Genomic DNA, 7931 nt, shown 5'->3' on the forward strand with positions numbered 1-7931 from the left:
ACTCCCAGCCACAGGCCCCCAAACACAAACCACGGCCCTTTTCCCTGGCAAACAAAACTCACCCGCCCCGCTTCTGGCTGGCAGATTGCAGGAGCCACTTGCCTCTATCAAACCAGCCCGACTTGGCAGTGGTGCCACTTTTCCTCTGGGAACCATCCTGCGTAAGGTGGATTTTCAGGAGCCAGCCGGCCACTCCCAGCCACAAGCCCCCAAACACAAACCACGGCCATTTTCCCTTGATGTAAAACTGACCTGCCCATCTTCTGGCTGGCAGATTGCAGCAGCCACTTGCCTCTATCAAACCAGCCCGACTAAGCACAGGTGCCACCTTTCATCTGGGAACCATCCTGCGTATCGTGGATTTTCAGGAGCCAGCCGGCCACTCCCAGCCACAGGCCCCCAAACACAAACCACGGCCCTTTTCCCTGGAAGTAAAACTGACCTGCCCCGCTTCTGGCTGGCAGATTGCAGGAGCCACTTGCCTCTATCAAACCAGCCTGACTTGGCACTGGTGCCACCTTTCATCTGGGAACCATCCTGGGTAGCGTGGATTTTCAGGAGCCAGCCGGCCACTCCCAGCCACAGGCCCCCAAACACATACCACGGCCCATTTCCCTGGAAAAAAAACTCAGCTGCCCCGCTTCTAGATGGTAGATTGCAGGAGCCACTTTGTACTGTCATACCAGTTCGACTCGGCACTGGTGCCCCCTTGGGTCTGGGAACCATCCTGCGTATTGTGGATTTTCAGGAGCCAGCCGGCCACTCGAAGTCACAGGCCCCCAAACACAAACTACAGCCCTTTTCCCTGGAAGTCAAAATGACCTGCCCATCTTCTGTCTGGCAGATTGCAGGAGCCACTTGCCTCTATCAAACCAGCCAGACTCGGCACTGGTGCCCCCTAAGGTTCTGGGAACCACCCTGCGTATCGTGAATTTTCAGGAGCCAGCCGGCCACTCCCAGCCACAGGCCCCCAAACACAAACCACGGCCCTTTTCCCTGGAAGTAAAACTGACCTGCACATCTTCTGGCTGGCAGATTGCAGGAGCCATTTGGCTCTATCAAACCAGCCCGACTCGGCACAGGTGCCACCTTTCATCTGGGAACCATCCTGCGTATCGTGGATTTTCAGGAGCCAGCCGGCCACTCCCAGCCACAGGCCCCCAAACACAAACCACGGCCCTTTTCCCTGGAAGTAAAACTGACCTGCCCCGCTTCTGGCTGGCAGATTGCAGTAGCCCCATGCCTCTATCCAACCAGCCCGACTCTGCACTGGTGCCCCCTAAGGTTCTGGGAAACACCCTGCGTATCGTGAATTTTCAGGAGCCAGCCGGCCACTCCCAGCCACAGGCCCCCAAACACAAACCACGGCCCTTTTCCCTGGAAGTAAAACTGACCTGCCCATCTTCTGGCTGGCAGATTGCAGCAGCCACTTGGCTCTATTAAACCAGCCCGACTCGGCACAGGTGCCACCTTTCATCTGGGAACCATCCTGCGTATCGTGGATTTTCAGGAGCCAGCCGGCCACTCCCAGCCACAGGCCCCCAAACACAAACCACGGCCCTTTTCCCTGGAAGTAAAACTGACCTGCCCCGCTTCTGGCTGGCAGATTGCAGTAGCCCCATGCCTCTATCCAACCAGCCCGACTCTGCACTGGTGCCCCCTAAGGTTCTGGGAAACACCCTGCGTATCGTGAATTTTCAGGAGCCAGCCGGCCACTCCCAGCCACAGGCCCCCAAACACAAACCACGGCCCTTTTCCCTGGAAGTAAAACTGACCTGCCCATCTTCTGGCTGGCAGATTGCAGGAGCCACTTGGTACTATCAAACCAGCCCGACTCGGCACGGGTGCCACCTTTCATCTGGGAACCATCCTGCGTATCGTGGATTTTCAGGAGCCAGCCGGCCACTCCCAGCCACAGGCCCCCAAACACATACCACGGCCCATTTCCCTGGAAAAAAAACTCAGTTTCCCCGCTTCTGGATGGCAGATTGCAGGAGCCACTTTGTACTGTCATCCCAGTCCGACTCGGCACTGGTGCCCCCTAAGGTTCTGGGAACCACCCTGCGTATCGTGGATTTTCAGGAGCCAGCCGGCCACTCCCAGCCACAGGCCCCCAAACACAAACCACGGCCCTTTTCCCTGCAAGTAAAAGTGACCTGCCCATCTTCTGGCTGGCAGATTGCAGCAGCCACTTGCGTCTATCAAACCATCCCGACTCGGCACTTGTGCCCCCTTGGGTCTGGGAACCATCCTGCGCGGCGTGGATTTGCAGGAGCCAGTCGGCCACTCCCAGCCACAAGCCCCCGAACACAAACCACGGCCCTTTTCCCTGGCAAACAAAACTCACCCGCCCCGCTTCTGGCTGGCAGATTGCAGGAGCCACTTGCCTCTTTCAAAGCAGCCCTACTTGGCACTGGTGCCACCTTTCATCTGGGAACCATCCTGCGTATCTTGGATTTTCAGGAGCCAGCCGGCCACTCCCAGCCACCGGCCCCCGAACACACACAACGGCCCTTTTCCCTGGAAAAAAAAATTCAGCTGCCCCTCTTCTGGCTGGCAGATTGCAGGAGCCACTTGCCTCTATCAAACCAGCCCGACTTGGCACTGGTGCCACTTTTCCTCTGGGAACCATCCTGCGTAAGGTGGATTTTCAGGAGCCAGCCGGCCACTCCCAGCCACAGGCCCCCAAACACAAACCACGGCCCTTTTCACTGGCAAACAAAACTCACCCTCCCCGCTTCTGGCTGGCAGATTGCAGCAGCCACTTGCCTCTATCAAACCAGCCCTACTTGGCAGTGGTGCCACTTTTCCTCTGGGAACCATCCTGCGTAAGGTGGATTTTCAGGAGCCAGCCGGCCACTCCCAGCCACAGGCCCCCAAACACAGACCACGGCCCTTTTCCCTGGAAGTAAAACTGACCTGCCCCGCTTCTGGCTGGCAGATTGCAGGAGCCACTTTGTACTGTCATACCAGTCCGACTCGGCACTGGTGCCCCCTTGGGTCTGGGAACCATCCTGCGTAGCGTGGATTTTCAGGAGCCAGCCGGCCACTCGCAGTCACAGGTCCCCAAACAAAAACTATGGCCCTTTTCCCTGGAAGTAAAACTGACCTGCACATCTCCTGGCTGCCAGATTGCAGCAGCCACTTGCCTATATCAAACCAGCCAGACTCGGCACAGGTGCCACCTTTCATCTGTGAACCATCCTGCGTATCGTGGATTTTCAGGAGCCAGCCGGCCACTCCCAGCCACAGGCCCCCAAACAAAAACCACGGCCCTTTTCCCTGGAAGTAAAACTGACCTGCCCCGCTTCTGGCTGGCAGATTGCAGGAGCCACTTGGCTCTATCAAACCAGCCCGACTTGGCGCAGGTGCCACCTTTCATCTGGGAACCATCCTGCGTATCGTGGATTTTCAGGAGCCAGCCGGCCACTCCCAGCCACAAGCCCCCAAACACAAACCACGGCCCTTTTCCCTGGCAAACAAAACTCAGCCGCACCGCTTCTGGCTGGCAGATTGCAGGAGCCACTTGCCTCTATCAAACCAACCCGACTTGGCACTGGTGCCACCTTTCATCTGGGAACCATCCTGTGCGGCGTGGATTTTCAGGAGCCAGTCGGCCACTCCCAGCCACAAGCCCCCAAACACAAACCACGGCCCTTTTCCCTGGCAAACAAAACTCACCCGCCCCGCTTCTGGCTGGCAGATTGCAGGAGCCACTTGCCTCTATCAAAGCAGCCCAACTTGGCACTGGTGCCACCTTTCATCTGGGAGCCATCCTGCGTATCTTGGATTTTCAGGAGCCAGCCGGCCACTCCCAGCCACTGGCCCCGAACACATACAGCGCCCCTTTTCCCTGGAAAAAAAAATTCACCTGCCCCTCTTCTGGCTGGCAGATTGCAGGAGCCACTTGGCTCTATCAAACCAGCCCGACTTGGCACAGGTGCCACCTTTCATCTGGGAACCATCCTGCGTATCGTGGATTTTCAGGAGCCAGCCGGCCACTCCCAGCCACAAGCCCCCAAACACAAACCACGGCCCTTTTCCCTGGCAAACAAAACTCAGCCGCACCGCTTCTGGCTGGCAGATTGCAGGAGCCACTTGCCTCTATCAAACTACCCGACTTGGCACTGGTGCCACTTTTCCTCTGGGAACCATCCTGCGTAAGGCGGATTTTCAGGAGCCAGCCGGCCACTCCCAGCCACAAGCCCCCAAACACAAACCACGGCCCTTTTCCCTGGAAGCAAAACTGACCTGCCCCGCTTCTGGCTGGCAGATTGCAGGAGCCACTTGCCTCTATCCAACCAGCCGGACTGCCACTGGTGCCACCTTTCATCTGGGAACCATCCAGTGTATCGTGGATTTTCAGGAGCCAGCCGGCCACTCCCAGCCACAGGCCCCCAAACACAAACCACGGCCCTTTTCCCGGGCAAACAAAACTCACCCGCCCCGCTTCCGGCTGGCAGATTGCAGGAGCCACTTGGCTTTATCAAACCAGCCCGACTCGGCACTGGTGCCCCCTTGGGTCTGGGAACCATCCTGCGTATTGTGCATTTTCAGGAGCCAGCCGGCCACTCCCAGCCACAGGACCCCAAATACATACCACGGCCCTTTTCCCTGGAAGTCAAACTGACCTGCCCAACTTCTGGCTGGCAGATTGCAGGAGCCAATTGCCTCTATCAAACCAGCCCGACTCGGCACTGGTGCCCCCAAAGGTTCTGGGAACCACCCGGCGTATCGTGAATTTTCAGGAGCCAGCCGGCCACTCCCAGCCACAGGCCCCCAAACACAAACCACGGCCTTTTCCCTGGCAAAAAAAACTCACCCGCCCCGCTTCTGGCTGGCAGATTGCAGGAGCCACTTGCCTCTATCAAACCAGCCCGACTCGGCACAGGTGCCACCTTTCATCTGGGAACCATCCTGCGTATCGTGGATTTTCAGGAGCCAGCCGGCCACTCCCAGCCACAGGCCCCCAAATACATACCACGGCCCATTTCCCTGGAAAAAAAACTCAGCTGCTCCGCTTCTGGATGGTAGATTGCAGGAGCCACTTTCTACTGTCATACCAGTCCGACTCGGCACTGGTGCCCCCTTGGGTCTGGGAACCATCCTGCGTAATATGGATTTTCAGGAGCCAGCCGGCCACTCCCAGCCACAGGCCCCCAAACACAAACTACGGCCCTTTTCCCTGGAAGTCAAACTGACCTGCCCATCTTCTGTCTGGCAGATTGCAGGAGCCACTTGCCTCTATCCAACCAGCCCGACTCGGCACTGGTGCCCCCTAAGGTTCTGGGAACCACCCTGCGTATCGTGAATTTTCAGGAGCCAGCCGGCCACTCCCAGCCACAGGCCCCCAAACACAAACCACGGCCCTTTTCCCTGGAAGTAAAACTGACCTGCCCATCTTCTGGCTGGCAGATTGCAGGAGCCACTTGGTACTATCAAACCAGCCCGACTCGGCACGGGTGCCACCTTTCATCTGGGAACCATCCTGCGTATCGTGGATTTTCAGGAGCCAGCCGGCCACTCCCAGCCACAGGCCCCCAAACACATACCACGGCCCATTTCCCTGGAAAAAAAACTCAGTTTCCCCGCTTCTGGATGGCAGATTGCAGGAGCCACTTTGTACTGTCATCCCAGTCCGACTCGGCACTGGTGCCCCCTAAGGTTCTGGGAACCACCCTGCGTATCGTGGATTTTCAGGAGCCAGCCGGCCACTCCCAGCCACAGGCCCCCAAACACAAACCACGGCCCTTTTCCCTGCAAGTAAAAGTGACCTGCCCATCTTCTGGCTGGCAGATTGCAGCAGCCACTTGCGTCTATCAAACCATCCCGACTCGGCACTTGTGCCCCCTTGGGTCTGGGAACCATCCTGCGCGGCGTGGATTTGCAGGAGCCAGTCGGCCACTCCCAGCCACAAGCCCCCGAACACAAACCACGGCCCTTTTCCCTGGCAAACAAAACTCACCCGCCCCGCTTCTGGCTGGCAGATTGCAGGAGCCACTTGCCTCTTTCAAAGCAGCCCTACTTGGCACTGGGGCCACCTTTCATCTGGGAACCATCCTGCGTATCTTGGATTTTCAGGAGCCAGCCGGCCACTCCCAGCCACCGGCCCCCGAACACACACAACGGCCCTTTTCCCTGGAAAAAAAAATTCAGCTGCCCCTCTTCTGGCTGGCAGATTGCAGGAGCCACTTGCCTCTATCAAACCAGCCCGACTTGGCACTGGTGCCACTTTTCCTCTGGGAACCATCCTGCGTAAGGTGGATTTTCAGGAGCCAGCCGGCCACTCCCAGCCACAGGCCCCCAAACACAAACCACGGCCGGCCCTTTTCACTGGCAAACAAAACTCACCCTCCCCGCTTCTGGCTGGCAGATTGCAGCAGCCACTTGCCTCTATCAAACCAGCCCTACTTGGCAGTGGTGCCACTTTTCCTCTGGGAACCATCCTGCGTAAGGTGGATTTTCAGGAGCCAGCCGGCCACTCCCAGCCACAGGCCCCCAAACACAGACCACGGCCCTTTTCCCTGGAAGTAAAACTGACCTGCCCCGCTTCTGGCTGGCAGATTGCAGGAGCCACTTTGTACTGTCATACCAGTCCGACTCGGCACTGGTGCCCCCTTGGGTCTGGGAACCATCCTGCGTAGCGTGGATTTTCAGGAGCCAGCCGGCCACTCGCAGTCACAGGTCCCCAAACAAAAACTATGGCCCTTTTCCCTGGAAGTAAAACTGACCTGCACATCTCCTGGCTGCCAGATTGCAGCAGCCACTTGCCTATATCAAACCAGCCAGACTCGGCACAGGTGCCACCTTTCATCTGTGAACCATCCTGCGTATCGTGGATTTTCAGGAGCCAGCCGGCCACTCCCAGCCACAGGCCCCCAAACAAAAACCACGGCCCTTTTCCCTGGAAGTAAAACTGACCTGCCCCGCTTCTGGCTGGCAGATTGCAGGAGCCACTTGGCTCTATCAAACCAGCCCGACTTGGCGCAGGTGCCACCTTTCATCTGGGAACCATCCTGCGTATCGTGGATTTTCAGGAGCCAGCCGGCCACTCCCAGCCACAAGCCCCCAAACACAAACCACGGCCCTTTTCCCTGGCAAACAAAACTCAGCCGCACCGCTTCTGGCTGGCAGATTGCAGGAGCCACTTGCCTCTATCAAACCAACCCGACTTGGCACTGGTGCCACCTTTCATCTGGGAACCATCCTGTGCGGCGTGGATTTTCAGGAGCCAGTCGGCCACTCCCAGCCACAAGCCCCCAAACACAAACCACGGCCCTTTTCCCTGGCAAACAAAACTCACCCGCCCCGCTTCTGGCTGGCAGATTGCAGGAGCCACTTGCCTCTATCAAAGCAGCCCAACTTGGCACTGGTGCCACCTTTCATCTGGGAGCCATCCTGCGTATCTTGGATTTTCAGGAGCCAGCCGGCCACTCCCAGCCACTGGCCCCGAACACATACAGCGCCCCTTTTCCCTGGAAAAAAAAATTCACCTGCCCCTCTTCTGGCTGGCAGATTGCAGGAGCCACTTGGCTCTATCAAACCAGCCCGACTTGGCACAGGTGCCACCTTTCATCTGGGAACCATCCTGCGTATCGTGGATTTTCAGGAGCCAGCCGGCCACTCCCAGCCACAAGCCCCCAAACACAAACCACGGCCCTTTTCCCTGGCAAACAAAACTCAGCCGCACCGCTTCTGGCTGGCAGATTGCAGGAGCCACTTGCCTCTATCAAACTACCCGACTTGGCACTGGTGCCACTTTTCCTCTGGGAACCATCCTGCGTAAGGCGGATTTTCAGGAGCCAGCCGGCCACTCCCAGCCACAAGCCCCCAAACACAAACCACGGCCCTTTTCCCTGGAAGCAAAACTGACCTGCCCCGCTTCTGGCTGGCAGATTGCAGGAGCCACTTGCCTCTATCCAACCAGCCGG

Source organism: Zonotrichia albicollis, chromosome W (assembly GCF_047830755.1).
Source record: "Zonotrichia albicollis isolate bZonAlb1 chromosome W, bZonAlb1.hap1, whole genome shotgun sequence".
In the NCBI taxonomy this organism is placed as follows: domain Eukaryota; kingdom Metazoa; phylum Chordata; class Aves; order Passeriformes; family Passerellidae; genus Zonotrichia; species Zonotrichia albicollis.